Below are 18,175 nucleotides of genomic sequence, written 5' to 3' on the forward strand. Positions count from 1 at the left end.
TCCTCTATATCAGAGAGACCAAATGTAGACTGGGTGATCGCTTTGCTTAGCTCCTTCGGTCTGTTCGCATTTAGAACCCTGACCTTCCTGTTGCCTGCCATTTTAGCACAAGATCCTGTTCCCATGCCCACATGTCTGTCCTTGCCTGCTGGAATGTTCCAGTGAAGCTCAACGTAAACTGTAGAAACAGCATCTCATCTTCCGGTAATGCACACTCCAGCTTTCTGGTCTCAACATTGAATTCAACAACTTCAGATGATTAGCTCTACCCCAACTCAACCCCTTTGTTTTCATTCCATTTAATTTTAACTGACTTTTATTTATTTTATTTCAAAATTCAGAGTATATTCTGTTCCCTTACTACCCTCAGTGCTTCTTCCAAGTGGTGTTCATCATGAAGAATCATTGATTCATCAGCTGAGGGAGAGTGGATGATAGTCACCAGGTGGTTTCATTGGCCGGATGCCTTGAAACTTAATGGGGTCCAGAATAAATATGCTCTCTTTGTCCTGGCTGCAAATCATTGTTCTGCCGTCACCTCTGATGGGTGTATCCTGGCAGTGAACAGGGCATACCCAGGGATGGTGATGGAGGTGTTTTCGACATTGGTTGTAAGGTATAATTTTGTGAGTATGACTATGCCAGACTGTTTCTCAACTGGTCTGCCAGACAGCTGTGCCAATTTTGGGATGAATCCCTTTATGTCAGTGAGGACGATTTTGCAGGGTTGACTGGCATCTTTGTCGTTTCCGGTGCCTAAGTTGACGTCAGGCAGTTTTATGCTTTTTCGACTTTTCTCTAGTGGTTTGATCGAACTTAGTGAATTAATTGCCCTCTCAAAAAGCCTAGCATGCGTCAGTACATTGCTGTCGATATGGATTGTAGCCATCTGGGATGGCCACTTCCAGAATACAAAATGGACATTTGCAAAGATTGCAGGGAAAAATGGACAATGCTAAGAAAGAAACCAGGCACAGAGACTGTCTGCATATTGGAGCCGCATGCGGCTCCCAGACAAGACTGAAACTGTAGGCCCATTAGCATATGGATGGCCCATCTCCGGAAAGAAAGGAAGATACTTAAGTAACCGATCTGGCCCCAGACCTCGCGGCGCCAGTTCCCCAAACCGAAAGCAGAAAACAAAGCAGGCCAATGGCCACCTGGGACACGCCCAGCCATCAGGGCACCCACCCCTTTATTGGTCAAGATCAATACGAGTGATCAAGATACGGCCCAATTAATTGGGGCCAAGTTCAAGGCCCGCCCAAAGGCGCGCGAAGCCCCTTCGGGCATAAGAAGAAGGCGCCAAGAGAGAATCGCTCTCTTGAGCTCGGTTCTCACAGCGGAGAGACCCGTCCACCAGCTGCACCAGAAGAAAGTAAGTCCAAGGTCAACGCTCACTACCAGATGGACGACCTTAGCTGTTTCCCCTTCACCACTTCGACCCCAGCAGCCTCAGAACCGAACAATGGACATTGTTCCTCTGACTGAGTGGGCGCCCAAAGCTAAGTATAGGCTTTAGCAGTAGTGGTAGTTTAGTCTGTAGTATTTCATGCACGAGTAGATATTATTGTGTGTAAATAAATAGTATTGACCTTGAACTAACTAACTGGTGTACCGACTCTTTTGATCAGTATTCAGGTTTGAACCTTATGGGGGCGGTATCGAAAGATACCTGGCGACTCTAGAGCAAACATAATTAGGATTAAGGCGACCAATTGACCGCCATATTCAGAACCAACTAAAGAGAGCAACAGGATTCACATGTAGACCAGGCGGGGTAAGAACAGCAGATTTCTTTCTCTGAAGGACATTAGTGAACCAGATTGGATTTACATCAATCCAGTCATTTCATGATCATCACTATCGAGTCTAGCTTTTTATTCAAGATTAATTAATTAATTGAATTTATATTCCTCAGCCATCATGGTGGGAATTCATGTCTCTGAAAAATTACTTCAGGAGTCTGAATTACTAGCCCAGTAACATTACCCTGAATTATGCAATGTTTATTTCACTTTGGAGAATCTCACATTAATGGGTAGAAGGGGACAGTGCGCAATTATGCTAGATTCCATCAAGCGCAGTATAGGAATTAATAGTTTTGAAAAAGTTTGCCTTGTGTTTTTTTCTAATAACTATAACAGTAGATTGTTTGGGGAGAAACTGTAAAAAAGATGGTATCATACTAATTATGCCCTGTTGATAAATTACTGGTACAACGTAGTTGAAGGTGATTAACTCGTTATTCTAATAATTGGAGGAAGTGTTTCGAACAGAATGAAAATAAGCTGCTCTCCCTATATTTCCCCCAATCTGATGCTAAACCTAAAGTAAGCATTTAATTTAATTGGAAGTTCTTTTAAAACTTTGTCGCACAACAATGACTACTATATAAACCACTTTAAAACAATAAAAGGTTTATGCACACTATAAATTACATTATGGATCTCACATAGACTGTGAACTATTGAGTACTAGTATATTGGTTAACCGTCAAAAATAAATTTACAGATTGCATTCACTGCAATAATGTGTCTCATTTTTGGTTTTTGTTGAGAAAAGCCTTGCTTCTGGGCAATCAAGATCCTATTTGAAAACCACATTTCCCTCAAATGCATTAAATGTTTAATGGCCTGCCTATAGATGAGGCATTCTGCGAATGATTAGTTTTCTCTTATCACCAGCTTTTCAAACTTCAGTTGAGCAAATATTCAAACTTCAGTTGAGCAAATATTAAGATTTCTCACTGAGAAACCCAGAAAACAATACATTTTACAATTGCCATTTCCTATTTCTTGTAAACAAGGTTAAAAAAGCTCATTAAAAACTTTTCCTCGCACTTACACAATTCATTTTAACATTCTCTAGTCCCCTCCTCTCCAGGAAGTACTGAATCATGTTGTGGCATGGTTTCACCACTGACACACCCGAGGTCAAAGCACCATTCTTCAACTTGGAATCTGAGCACTGAGTGCCAGTGGACTGTTCAACTGTGGTGTCACCGGACTTCTGGGTGCGGCTATGCAGAGCTAGGTCGCATATTCGGTAGCTCCCGCTTGGAACGGACTTTTGGACTCTTTTACAGGGCCCCCACAGCATTTGTTTGACATTTTCCCGGTGTGGGAAGAAGACTGCAGCATTCCCCTGACAGTGTCCCCCCAGGAATGTTATGTCTTTCGGCTACCAGACCCGGCAGAAACAGTAAAAGATTTGGCTTGTGCTGCAGGAATAGACAAAGGCCTCTTCCAGCATGCAGGCAGGGGAAGGGCAAGCTTAAAGCTGCAATCTGACTTGACTCTATCAAAGGTGAATTCTAGCAGCAGAGGGAACAACAGTGAAAAGATCTACTAAGGCCGTTGAAGAAGCAGGGACGAGGCTTTCGGTGGCGGCCATGGGTCCCCCTCCAACTTCTATGAAACGGACCAGAAGTGTAACGGCCAAAGTGGCGGCACTGGAGCAACGGGAGAAGCGAGGGAAAGAAAACAAAAGGGCGGCGGCCAGGGACAAAGGGGAGCTGCAGGAGTTCATCAAGCGCTGCTTCAAGGAGCAGCGCGAGGAGATACGCAAGGAGATGTTGGCGCCTATGCTTTCGGCAATTGAAGGACTCGGGATCACCCAGAAGGCCCATGAAGCTAAGATCCAGGAGGTACAGAAAAGAGTCAGTCAGAACGAGGACGAGCTCGTGGGCCTGGCGGTGAGAGTGGAGCAGAACGAGGCGCTACACAAGAGGTGGGCGGGAAGACTCGAAGACCTGGAGAACAGGTCGAGGAGAAAGAATCTGCGAATCCTGGGTCTCCCTGAGGGAGTGGAGGGGGCTGATGCCAGGGCATACGCGAGCACGATGCTCGAGGCGATGATGGGCACGAAGGCCCCTTCGAGGCCGCTGGACTTGGACGGGGCACATCGGGTGCTGGCGAAGAAGCCCCAGGCAAATGAGCCGCCAAGGGCGATGGTGGTGAGGTTCCACCGGTTCACGGACAGAGAGTGGGTCCTGAGATGGGCCAAGAAGGCGCGGAGCAGTAAGTGGGACAATGCAGAGATCCGAATATACCCGGACTGGAGCACGGAGGTTGCAAAGCGGAGAGCGGGTTTCAACCGGGCCAAAGCGGCGTTGTACCGGAAAGAAGTGAAATTCGGAATGCTGCAGCCAGCGTGACTGTGGGTCACATACAAGGGCCAACACTATTACTTCGAAACGCCTGAAGAGGCGTGGACCTTTGTACAAGCCGAAAAGTTGGACTCCAACTGAGGGTTTGTGAGGGTGGGGGGGATGTTTTGGGGTTTGATGTGTGATGGTTGTTGTATATAGGGGGTCAATCACGCGCAGGAAATGTTACATGGGCTGGGGGAGAGAGACAAGGCCGCGACAGGAGCTGCGCCAGAGGGGGCGGAGCGGGCTTTGGAAAGCGCGGGGTGTTTTCCTGCGCGCGGGAAGAAAGGCAGGAAGGGGAACGAAGGAATGCATATGGATTGGGAGACTCCCACGCGGGGAGGTCAATGGGACGGCGGGGGAAGCCAGGGTCAGCGGGCGTCAGCTGACTTACGGGAGTGACATGGGGGCAGCAAAAAAGCTAGACAGGGGTCTAGCGGGGGGAAGGGGAGGGGGGGAACGGGGAGGGTTGCTGCTGCACTGGCCGAAAGGGAATGGGACACAGAAGAGGTGGTCGGGACGGGGGTCCCCCCTCTGGGGGACTGGAGGGTGAGGGAGGCGTGGACACGGGACTGGCCCAGAAAAGGAGATGGCTAGTCGGCGGGGCGTGGGGGCCCTCCAATCCGGCTGATAACGTGGAATGTGAGGGGCCTGAATGGGCCGGTAAAGAGGGCTCGAGTGTTCGCGCACTTAAAGGGACTGAAGGCGGACGTGGCCATGCTCCAAGAGACACACCTGAAGGTGGCGGACCAGGTCAGGCTAAGAAAGGGATGGGTAGGACAGGTATTCCACTCGGGACTGGACGCGAAGAATAGAGGGGTGGCAATATTGGTGGGCAAGCGGGTGTCATTTGAGGCCAAGACTATTGTAGCGGACATTGGAGGGCGATATGTAATGGTGAGCGGTAGGCTGCAAGGGACGTGGGTGGTGTTGGTAAACGTATACGCCCCGAACTGGGATGATGCAGGATTCATGAAGCGCATGTTGGGGCGCATTCCGGACCTGGAGATAGGAGGCCTGAAAATGGGAGGGGACTTCAATACAGTGTTGGATCCAGCACTGGACCGCTCCAAATCAAGGACTGGAAAGAGGCCGGCGGCGGCCAAGGTACTTAGGGGGTTTATGGATCAGATGGGGGGAGTGGACCCATGGCGGTTTACAAGGCCGCAGGCCAGGGAATTTTCTTTCTTCTCCCATGTACACAAAGCCTACTCCCGGATAGATTTCTTTGTTCTGGGTAGGACGCTCATCCCGAGGGTGGAGGGGACGGAGTATTCGGCTATAGCCATTTCGGACCATGCCCCGCACTGGGTGGAACTGGAGCTGGGAGAGGAGAGGGACCAACGCCCGTTGTGGCGGCTGGATGTGGGACTGCTGGCGGACGAGGTGGTGTGTGGGAAGGTGAGGGGGTGTATCGAAAAGGTACTTGGAGGCCAACGACAACGGGGAGGTGCGGGTGGGGGTGGTAGGGGAGGCGTTGAAGGCGGTGATCAGGGGAGAGCTAATTTCCATTAGGGCTCATAGGGAGAAGACAGAGGGTATGGAAAGGGAGAGGTTAGTGGGGGAGATTTTGAGAGTGGACAGGAGATACGCAGAGGCCCCGGAGGAAAGATTACTTGGGGAAAGACCACGGCTCCAGACAGAGTTTGACCTGTTGACCACAGGGAAGGCGGAGGCACAGTGGAGGAAAGCGCAGGGGGCGACCTATGAGTATGGGGAAAAGGCTAGTCGGATGCTGGCACACCAGCTCCGTAAGAGGATGGCAGCGAGGGAAATAGGGGGAATCAAAGATGGAAGGGGAGCCACGGTTCGGAGTGCGACGAAAATAAACGAGGTATTCAAGGCCTTTTATGAAGAGCTGTACAGATCCCAGCCCCCAGCGGGGGAAGAGGGGATGAGACGATTCCTAGATCAGCCGAGATTCCCGAGGGTGGAGGAGCAAGAGGTGGCTGGTTTGGGGGCACCAATTGGGTTGGAGGAGCTGAGCAAGGGTTTGGGGAGCATGCAGGCGGGGAAGGCCCGGGACCGGACGGATTCCCGGTGGAGTTCTACAGGAAGTACGCAGACCTGTTGGCCCCGCTACTGGTGAGGACCTTTAATGAGGCAAGAGAGGAGGGGACCCTGCCCCCGACAATGTCGGAAGCGACAATTTCTTTGATCCTAAAGCAGGACAAGGACCCACTGCAATGTGGATCGTACAGGCCGATCTCGCTCCTCAATGTGGATGCAAAGTTGCTGGCAAAAGTGCTGGCCACAAGGATCGAGGACTATGTCCCGGGGGTAATCCACGAGGACCAGACGGGATTTGTAAAGGGCAGGCAACTAAACACCAATGTGCGGCGGCTCTTAAACGTGATAATGATGCCATCGGAGGAGGGAGAGGCGGAGATAGTGGCAGCTATGGACGCGGAGAAGGCCTTTGACCGAGTAGAGTGGGAGTACCTCTGGGAGGTGCTGCGTAGGTTTGGGTTCGGGGTAGGGTTTATCAATTGGGTTAAGCTCCTTTACAGAGCCCCGATGGCGAGTGTAGTGACGAACCGGCGGAGGTCGGAGTACTTTCGACTGTACCGAGGGACGAGGCAGGGGTGCCCCCTGTCCCCCCTGTTGTTCGCATTGGCGATCGAACCATTGGCCATGTCATTGAGGGAGTCTAATAAATGGAGGGGGGTGGTCCGAGGGGGAGAAGAGCATCGGGTGTCGCTATATGCGGATGACCTGTTGCTGTACGTGGCGGATCCAATGGAGGGGATGGTGGAGGTCATGCAGACTCTAAGGGAGTTTGGGGAGTTTTCGGGCTATAAGCTCAATGTAGGGAAGAGTGAGCTCTTTGTATTACAAGCGGGGGACCAAGAAAGAGGGAAAGGGGACCTACCGCTGAGGAGGGCGGAGGGGAGCTTTCGGTATCTGGGGATCCCTACATTAACTGAATCTGACGAGGTTGGTGGAGCAAATGGAGGAGGATTTCAAAAGATGGGACATGTTACCGCTTTCGCTGGCGGGTAGAGTGCAGTCGGTCAAAATGGTGGTCCTTCCGAGGTTTCTGTTTGTGTTTCAGTGCCTTCCCATCGTGATCACTAAGGCCTTTTTTAAGAGCGTAGGCAGGAGTATTATGGGGTTTGTGTGGGCGAATAAGACCCCGAGAGTAAGGAGAGGGTTCCTGGAACGCAGTAGGGACCGAGGAGGGTTGGCGCTGTCAAGCCTGGGGAGCTACTACTGGGCAGCAAATGTGGCGATGATCCGCAAGTGGGTTATGGAGGGAGAGGGGGCGACATGGAAGAGGATGGAGATGGCGTCCTGTAAAGGAACGAGCCTTGGGGCGTTGGTGACGGCACCGCTGCCGCTCTCGCCGACAAAGTATACCACGAGCCCGGTGGTGGCGGCAACGCTAAGGATCTGGGGCCAGTGGAGACGGCACCGGGGTGCAATGGGAGCATCGGTGTGGTCCCCGATCAGGGGGAACCACCGGTTTGTCCCGGGGAAGATGGACGGGGGGTTCCAGAGCTGGCATCGGACGGGGTGTTCCAGAGCTGGCATCGGGCGGGGATTGGAAGAATGGGGGACCTGTTCATCGACGGGACGTTTGCGAGCCTAGGGGCACTGGAGGAGAAGAACGAGTTACCCCCGGGAAATGCCTTTAGATATATGCAGGCTTTTGTGAGGCGACAGGTGAGGGAATTCCCATTGCTCCCGGCACAAGAAGTTCAAGATTGGGTGATCTCGGGTGTATGGGTCGGGGAGGGCAAGGTATCGGAAATACACCAGGAGTTGAAAGAAGAGGGGGAAGCGCTGGTAGAAGAGTTGAAGGGTAAATGGGAGGAGGAGCTGGGGGAGGAGATCGAGGAAGGTCTGTGGGCTGATGCCCTAGGTAGGGTTAATTCCTCCTCCTCGTGTGCCAGGCTCAGCCTGATACAATTTAAGGTGGTCCACAGAGCGCACTTGACGGGGGCGAGGTTGAGTAGGTTCTTTGGGGTAGAGGACAGATGTGGAAGGTGCTCAGAGAGCCCGGCGAACCATGTCCATATGTTTTGGTCATGCCCGGCACTGGAGGGGTTCTGGAGAGGAATGGCGGGAGCAATATCTCAGGTGGTGAAAGTCCGGGTCAAGCTAAGCTGGGAGCTAGCAATATTTGGAGTAGTGGACGAACCGGGAGTGCAGGAGGCGAAAGAGGCCGGCCTTCTGGCCTTTGCGTCCCTAGTAGCCCGGCGAAGGATCTTGCTAATGTGGAAGGAGGCGAAGCACCCCAGCCTGGAGGCCTGGATAAATGATATGGCTGGGTTCATAAAGTTGGAGAGGATTAAGTTCGCCTTGAGAGGGTCTGCGCAGGGGTTCTACAGGCGGTGGCAACTGTTCCTAGACCATCTCGCGGAACGTTAGAGGAAGGTCGGTCAGCAGCAGCAGCAACCTTGGGGGGGGGGGGGGGGGGAACACGTCCTGGGAGGGGGGGGTAGAAAGGGGGGACTGCCTGGGAGGGTGGATGAGCAAGAGATAACATGAAGGGTTGGGGAAACTGGCACGTACGGGTGAGTGCCAGTGTACAAAGCTGTGTAAATATATCATTTTGCCATGTATATATCTTGCTCTGCGCGATTTCTCGTTTTTTTTGTTACGGGGGGGGTATTGTTTGTAAGGGAGAAAAATTGTGTTAAAAAACTTTAATAAATATATATATTTTTTAAAACTGTGGTGTCACCGTAAAGGTCAATCTTACATTACCCATCAGCCACACACTACAGCAGGTTGACAGGGTGACATTTTGGAACATTTTCCTCTCCCCCTGCCAAGGCCCAAGAACAACTGTAATACCAGCCAGACTGAAATCAGCTCACATGAGATGGCTCCTTCCTGAGCATTCCTTGATGGAGTCCTGCATTATATATGCTCTACCAATCCTTACCTTTGTTTCATATATATTTTTAAAAGCCGGCCATAGCTGGCTTCCTAACAGAGTCAGACACTTAGATTAACTGAACAAAAGTGCATATGATTCAATGGACTGTGGATTCACAATCCTCTCCATAACATGAACATACAATCCAAGGTGCCACTTCAGTGCAGTACTGAAGGAGGGCTGTATTGTCAAAGCTGCTTTCCTTCAAATTTAGTATTAAGCTGAGCATTTGCTGCTTGATATGGATTTTAAAGATTATGACAATAATGCAAAAAGTGTAGGCAGTTCTTCCAAGACACTGGCCAATATTTCTCCCCAAACCAACATCAACAACAAAACAGCAATTTGACTCATTACTGCTTGCTACACACAGACAATGGCTGTTCAACTACCTAACAATTTCAAATAATTGTACATAGAATAATTGAAGATGTTTCTAAAAATTGTGATATGATGCAATATAAATCCAAGTTCTCCCTTTCTACCATTGTAATGTTGAGCAATATGCAGTTTATATATGTTAATTACTTGTTTATTTGGAGAAGTAGTTTAACTGTAACAGGCCAAATTGGCAGTTAGACCAAGGCACAGTGCCGCCAGTGATGGGAAGAATATCTGTTGTTACTGTTACAGCACTGTCAACTTATTTAATGCACTATGGGTATGGTAGCAAGTACAGGAAAAAGTGTGCTACAAATTCTTAGCAGTCAATCTGCAGCTGAAATTTTAAAAAACCATCATAACCAAATTATGCAGTTACATCAAGTTAATACATGCACCTAAATGCGGTCACTTCCGCAATATGGTAAAACAGAATGTATAATGAAGCACAGTAGGATATGAATGTCATCCTCCTTTGTTGTTGCTGAAATAATCATCAGCCTGGGAGATCTTTTCTCCAATTTTTCTCATTACATATTCTCTCTGTTTCTCGCCTTTATATATATCATGCTTTGATGATGTACTTCGGTCCAGTTTGTGTTGCAAACACTAATTAAAACTTTGCTACATTTAAATTGTTTTCAAATTTTAGACAACATTTATACAATTATTTGCCAGTCTTACACTCCACCTCAGTCATGCTACAAGAATGGTCTAGTAAGGAAGAAACAAAATTTAAGACTTTCCATGTATATGTTTATTAAAACATAAAATAAATTTGTGATTTCTCTTATTTTCAGCAAAAGACCCAGTTTCCTTCTTGGCCTAAAAATCAGAAATAGTTTTTAAAAAAATATTTCTCAGGATGTAAGCATCACTGACAAGGCCAGCATTTACAGCCCAATTCTTAGCTGGTCTAAGAAAAAAAGTGATTATGATGCTTTCTTGAATCTGAAGTGAGAAATGGTTCAAAAGGGCACTTGGCACAGAAGATGGCTGCCTGACACACAAGATGGAGACACAGACTAAAGCAGACATAACTGATGCCTGGAGCCCAGCGGGGTGCCAGTAGGACAGAAAGGAACAGATCCAGGACAAAGGAAGCCAGACAGGAAGATTAAGAAATACATAAATGCGGGACACCACTTGAATAAAGCTGACTTCAGCCAAAGTGTACACAATGATATGCTAATACGAATGTCTTGGGCCATTTCCTAAAACAAAAGGACAATCGAGACTGCTTTCCTGCTGCTACCTGTAACCTGTAAAACCTCTTTAACTATAACCATGTGTGAATGGCAAAACGCTTACAAATAGCGATGCACAATCTATAAAATGTTTAAAGATAACAAGGTGATAATTGTTTTGTATCTGGGCTCATTGTGAACCCAAAGTATAAAATGAATGACTGCCAATCAAACCACGAGAAAGGCTGGCTACCGTACCGTGGGGTACGTACGCTTTCTCCCGAAGCTTCGTGCAACAATAAAACTGCACTGATTTGAACACAGCAAGTCTGACTCCTGAAGTGGTTGATTTTTCCCACATCAAAACAGTTTGATGCAACTGTGACAGACTCCTGGTCAGATCCCAACAGGGTTAAGATATTGGTCCATAACCGCAATTGTTTTTAATTTTTTAAGACTGCGGAAAGATCAAATCGCTCCAGGAGTGATTGCATAACAAGTAGGGCTTGGTTATTTTTACCAAGAAAACTTTATTAAAGCAATAGAAAAACAATATTCAAACTTCAAACCTAATAAGAACAGATTTCATGTATCTCTGAACTCTAACACACAATTTCCTATTAAACAGCATGTAAAATGAATATACACCTCTCAACTCCACTTATGCAGGCAGACAAAAATGATACTTGCATTTACAGAACATATTCCTGCTGTTTGTGCAGCTCCTTCAGACCCCTTTCTGAAAACCTGTCTCGGTTGCAGCTTTTCATGACCTCTCCTGGTGGCTTTCCAAATCTTTCTTCCCCACGTGTTAGACCAAGATTCTATCTCTCTAAGCTCTCCCCAGCCCTCAACGATGGTTCTGTCCAGGCATAGCCATCATGATCTCGGCTTTTGATTGGCCACTCCAGTTTACACAAAAGAACCGGGTCATGCCATGAAAATGCAATTAACCTCCAATTTACAGACAAAAGAAGCCATCAGACTCTATAATAGGCTAATGGCTGATCATTGAGAGTGCCCAGATGACAATGGATCTTGAGTGAATCACCCTGGCTGAACAGGGATATCCTGTTTTTTTAGATTGGATTGAATTTGTTTATTGTCACGTGTACTGTAGTACGGTGAAAAGTGTTTATTCCCATTAATGAGTTTGAATGGGACAATGTCACTCAGGCCAGGTGTGGACATATACTCTGACTCAGTGCTAGCAGTTTCACCCTCCGCTGTTAACCCCTACATTGTGTACTACATCTTCGACCCAATTTCCTAACATCTCCCTATCATAACACAACTGAGCGCTAGACCACGTCATAGGGAAGTTATAAGTCAATCACCATAGACAGTATAGGTGACATTGGTAGGTTTCCTTCCCTAAAGAACATTATTGAGCCAGTTGGATTTTTACGACAATCCAATAGCTGTCACTTTATTTTTAACTCAATTAAAATTCTTAAGATTACCACGTGGAATTTGACTCGCATTCTCTGGATTAGTCCAGTAACATAATTACTACACTACCAAACCCCATAAGATTATTCTAAGATGAACCAAATGATGGCTTTATTTCTGCATCAATCATGTGTTTTGTTTCATGGGCAACCAGACTGTACAAGCTGGTAAGAGAGTATAGTCCAATAGTAGTGGCCGTTCAGGTGAGATTCTTAGATCACGTTATTTTGGGCAGCATTGTCAACGTTGTAACAAAGTACTTATTTCAGCAGCTCACATTCCATTTGGGGTTGCCACATTTACTGGTTGACCACCCTGCTCCACCTCCTCCTCTCCGTCACCCATTCTCCTTTCAGTCCTGTGGTGTTTAAGTCTCTCATGATCACATTCTTCCATTTGGTCTCAGGCCTTCCTCTTCTCCTTCTTCTTCACAGTCCTACCTACATTGCTCATCTCACCTCATGTCCCCTCTCTCCACAAGATATAACTACACCTTCTTAGCTAATTTCTTCGATGCTTCCACAATTTTCATGGATTCCCTAATATATTGGTTCCTGATCTTATCTTTATCCCATCACTCACACATCCATCTCAGCATTGGATTGGATTGTACATGTCAGTTGTATCCAGTCGTTGTTGCTCCCTTGTTGATGTTGGACCAAAAGCCATATAACAAGGCCAGTTTCACAACTATCTTGGAGATTCGTCTTTTCATTTTCAGTGATAACTTACTATCACATAACATTCCACTGCACCTCTTCTGTTACTTCAACCAGAGCTAATCTGTTGCTAACCTTTCATTTCCATTCAGTCACCATTGACCCCGCCACTTGAAATTACTCACTTTCTCACAAGGTTGCAATGGACATTGGTGGAATTAAATTCTGCTCTTGGAAGTGAGATGGGAGGCAGTGGATTGGTGTCAAATCAGGAGGGAGTGAGAGTCGCCTTCCTGACTCCTTGTGATGTCAGCCTTGTGACTCCCTTAAGCTGGGACTGAAGACGCAACAAAATTCAGCCGATTGGTTCTGACAGACAAGATGAAGAGAAACAGAAAATATTCCAAAGCAAGGTGGTACAATCATAGACAAGAATAAAAACAAGGATAAAACAGGAGAATGATCAATGCCTCTGCTCTGACATAAATTAAACTCCTCTGCTTGCCATAAACTCTTTGATAACTGAATACATGCGGCGTATGTTCCTATCTGCTGCAACTCAAAATAAAAGGAAAACACAATTTAAAAATTAATCAGCTACCACATGCTTTGGCTTCAAACGTAACAGTTCAGCATACATGCAGGAGATGTCCACTAAACTTATTAAATTCAAAGAAAATAATGGCCACTTATAGGGATTATAAAAGCAGGTCTCCTTGCAAGTTGCAGGTGCATAGATTTACAATAAACACTTGGAATGAATTCCAAAATTACAACTCCAAAATCACAAGTATATATTAATTTTATTCCAAACGTATATGCAAATCTAAAAACAAACATGTATATAGATTTCTTAACATAGCAAAACATCCCAAGCTGTGCAGAGCTATTATCAAACAAAATGTGAGACACCAAGCCACATAAAGAGATATTAGGAAAAATAACCAAAAGCTTGGCCAAAGAGGTAGGTTTTAAGGGGCATTTTAAAGGAGGAAAGGTGGAGAGGAGGAGTGGCTTAAGGAGGAATTTTCAGAGATTAGGACCATATCATCGAAAATCATAGCTGCCAATGATGGCGCAAAGAAAATATCGTCGTGCAGGAAATCATGGAATACAATAAAATCTCCCCAAATAATTTTGTTTAATAGATTTTTTTATTCACCAATATTGAATGCAATCATAGATGTCAATTGCTATTGAGTTCAGTGAACACAAATTACCCATCAAATGGGGGCGGAGGGATGAGGTGGGGCAGGAGAGGGGGTGGGTTAGCATTTGTGTTGCTACCATTATGTTTGCACTTGACACGGAATGGACTGGACTGGGAGCAGGACCAAAATCATTTGATGGGAGTTGGAAGGACAGTGGAGTTGAGGTCACAATCAGATCAGCCATGATCTTATTCAATGGCAGAGCAAGCTCAAGGGGCCAAATGGCCTACTTCTGCTCTTAGTTTATATGTTCGTATGTAGATTGTCACAGTCACTCACATTTGCATTGACTTCTGCCTCAATTTTCGTGCAGGGTGACATTTTGGCACTCGGAGGTTGCATTGGAAATGGGTAGAAAACCTAGTTACAGTATGGAACAAGGGCAAAATAACAAAGCAAGTACGACATAAGCAAGAGCAGCATAGAGCATCGTGAATGATGTCTTATAGGGAACAGATCATCCAAGGGAGAGTCGTTCAGAAGTCTCGTAACTGGGGAAGCTGCTCCTACATCTGGATGTACGGGTCTTCAGACTCCTGTATCTTCTGCATGATGGAAGAGTCTGGAAGAGGGTAAAGCCTGGGTGTGAGGGGTCTCTGACAATGCTGTGGGAGGGTGACAAGCTTGTGTAAAGCGTTGGGCTGAATTCACAATATTCTGCAGTTTCTTGCGATCATGGGCCGAGCAGTTGCCATACCAAGCTGTGATGCAGCCGGATAGGATGCTCTCTATGGAACATCTGCAGACCTTTGTGAGAGTCGATGCAGCCATGCCAAATTTCGTAAGCTTCAGTAGGAAGTAGAGACGTTGTTGGGCTTTCTTAACTGTTGCAGCAACGTGAGTGTACTAGGACATTATGTTGGTGATGGTGGCCCCCAGGAACTGAAAGCTATTGACTATCTCCATCAGTGGTGAAAGAAGGGTTGTTATATTTTCAAATAAAGAGTTCTATGTGAGTGGAGAGGAACTTGGTGATACGAGTTCCATGCGTTAGCTACCCTTGTCCTTCTAGGCGATAGTTGTCATAGGTTTGGAAGGTACTGTCGATGAGTTACTGCAGTGTATCTTGTAGGTGATGGCACACTCTGCAGCCATGTTATGTTGATGGTGGAGGAAGTGAATTGTTTAAGCTGGCGGATAAGGTGCCGATCAAAGGCTCTGGGATACCTCTCCAGCCTCTGAGGCACAAAGCCCGGGTTCAAGCACCACTTCAGGACTTGTTAAACTCAAAAGAAGCGAACCACCAGTGGAGGTGTGTATTTGTGCCGGTCGCAGCCCGGATAAATGGGGAGGGTTAACGGTTGGAAAGGCACCAGCTGTGAAATCACCCATCAAATCCAAAAGTTAAGGTTGAAATGAAGGAGTGATCAACCTGCATTGTGGAGAACCAATGAAACATGGGAAAAAACAAAATGAAAGGATGATGAGGTGCCAATCAATGAGCCATCTTTGTCATGGGTGCTGTATCGCTTCTGGAGTGCTGTTGGAGCTGCAATCATCCAGGCAAGTGGAGGGAATTCCATCACACTCCTGATTTGTGCCACGTAGGTGGTGGAGAAGTTCTGCAGAGTGAGGAGATGATTCACTTGCGCAGAACATAGCCAGGTTATTGGTCAATGCCATTGAATGTCAAGTGGACATGTTTGATCTCTTTTGTTGGATCTGGTTATTGCCAGGCTCTTGTGTGGTGTGAACGGTATTGGCCAGTGATCAGCCCAGGCCTGGATGCAAGCACAAACTGATTCATTATCTGCGAATTGTGAGCGGAACTGAACACTGTGCAATCAGTAACATCCCCACTTCTGACTTTATGATGAACAGAAGATCACTGACGAAGCAGATTAAGATGGTAGGGTGTGGGAAGCTGCCTTAGAAACTCCTACAGCAATATCCTGGGGATGAGATGGAAAAGAACAACTATTTTTCTTTGTGCTAGGTACAATTCTAGCCGCTCCACCCCCTCCCCTCCCATGTTATACTTTGGCAGAGGAGAATAAGACTCAGTAGAGCTCGATATTATCCAGCTAGCTCTTGTGATGGATGGTGAAGCCAGTGTGGATCAAGAACAATCATGGTTTCTATCTCTTGGTTTGAGGAAGCAAAACGCATGGGTGGAATTTTCTCCCGCCGCCTGGATCTACTGGTCCCACCAAAAAAGTCAGTGGGCTTTTGGCTTGGCTGCCAAATCTCTTGCAGCATTTGTCTGCAATGTGGCTAAAAGTCCCAGCCATGCTGGTATCAAGGGAACAGCAGGAATGGAAGACAGGTTTGGCTGAAGATGAAGGCATTGAATACAAACGCGCTGCTTAAGTGAATCAACGGTTGCAAAGCATTGCTGCAAAAAGAAAAAAGACTAGGCAGTAGGAATTTTGGGACTGTAACTGTTACTGACTTTGAGTTTCAAAAAATCTGAAAGTACCACTTGAACTGCATTTTACAAATAATTTGGTTTCATAAACATTGCAAACAAGAAAGCTTGTATGCTTCAAAGTCCATCGGGAGAGGTATTTTGCAGTACCTTGCCTGCCCTTGTTGCTCTAGTTTCTACAGGACATTGTGCTAATGTAACATATACTGGCAAAGTTTAAACATCTAACAAGCTGAATCTTAAACAAAATATATGCCAACATGATAAAATAACAACTCCATTGTTACCAATCTCTATGCCTGGATTCTGGGGGCAAAGGCTGCATCAGCCTAAATCACAACATAACTCAGAAGCTATCTTAACACTATCAACAATGTGCAGGTCTCAGAAACATACACAGTGCAGGTGTAAAAATATTTATCTGAAGCAACTCCAGGTTCAAATATAAAAGAGGTATTTTAACTTGGTAAGTGGCAAATTGCCACCTTTGTCTCAAAAATGATTCATTTTTATTCAACTTGAATAAATATTAAAAGCATTCATCAGGAAATAACAATCACACTTGGCAAGAGCTAAGTGCTCTCTGCACTATTCTTTCTGAATCGCAAACAAATTCAAAAGCAGTCTTGTCCTCTGGTATAGACTGCCACACACTGCTCGACTCCAGTTGTCATTCTGACTTCATTATTTCTCTTACTGTATGAAATTAATAAATGTATAATTTAGGTTGTTAGAAAGCCTGAACTACAAATCCAGATTTATTAGTTGTCAAATACAACTGTCCAAACTACTGCATATTACATTTGGAAAAAGGAGAAGTCAGTAACACCCCTGGCACTCAGATAATCCTATTGAGGGCACACTATAGAATTAATTGAATAAATGCTGAAACAAATGGAAATATAGTGTCAAAAAGGGTTGGGTGGGGTTACTGGGTTACGGGGGTAGAGTGATGGTGTGGGCTTGGGTGGGGTGCTCTTTCCAAGGGTCGGTGCAGACTCGAGGGCCGAATGGCCTCCTTCTGCACTGTAAATTCTATGATTCTATGACTGTGGACCTCTTCCAAACTCAAAAAGAAATTTCAAGAAAATAATTTGAGAGCTTCTTCCGAAGTACTAAACTACATTTCTTAATTTTGCATAATTGCATTCTTAGCTTAACTCTGTTCTCAACAGGATGAAAGTCACAGTGTTCAATGGGAGCCTTAGTAGATGAGTGCCTGTCCACCAGAGAAACCCCGTCCTGAAAGACAAGCATCCACAGGACCAATGGCCAAATTTACTGGCCATATACGGTAAGCTAACTCAGCATGAATTTATCTGGTCAGTAAGGATAAGTACAACAGCACAGTGTTTTAATCTGAACAAAAAGTCTCCAATGCAGTTTTGTAAGTTCTAAATTTTAAGTGACTCAAGTCAAGTTCCTAACATGTTTTTAAAAAATATTTTTTATTCTCCTCCTTTTTCACATTTTCTCCCAAATTTACACCCAACAATAAACACTAATCAGTAACGAATGTAATGTCAATCCCCATATCTAGAACAATGATCCCATCCTCCCACCAAACCCCAAACATTGGCCCACATGTTAACATAAACAAATGACAAAAAGGAATCAGGAATCACCCATAATCACCATTAACAAATACAGTCCCTCTCCCCCCAACCCTCCCAGCGCCAAACCCCCCTAATGTTCGATGTGATCCAATTCTCGAAAGTGCATAATGAATAACGCCCATGAATTGCCCATGAGCGCTCATCCTTCCCCTCAGTTCAAATTTGACCTTTTCAAGCGTTAGGAATTCCAGCAAGTCCCCCCGCCATGCTAGGGCACAGGGTGGAGAGGTTGATCTCCACCCTAACAGGATCCGCCTTCG

At 46.2% G+C, this 18,175-nt stretch overlaps 1 protein-coding gene across 4 annotated transcripts in view; it reads right to left on the minus strand.

Annotated features, from left to right (window-relative positions):
* Positions 1-18,175, minus strand: part of mad1l1 (mitotic arrest deficient 1 like 1) — a 1,358,866-nt gene that overhangs the window by 585,967 nt on the left and 754,724 nt on the right. The window lies entirely within an intron of this gene.

This window comes from Scyliorhinus torazame, chromosome 17 (assembly GCF_047496885.1).
Source record: "Scyliorhinus torazame isolate Kashiwa2021f chromosome 17, sScyTor2.1, whole genome shotgun sequence".
Taxonomy (NCBI): domain Eukaryota; kingdom Metazoa; phylum Chordata; class Chondrichthyes; order Carcharhiniformes; family Scyliorhinidae; genus Scyliorhinus; species Scyliorhinus torazame.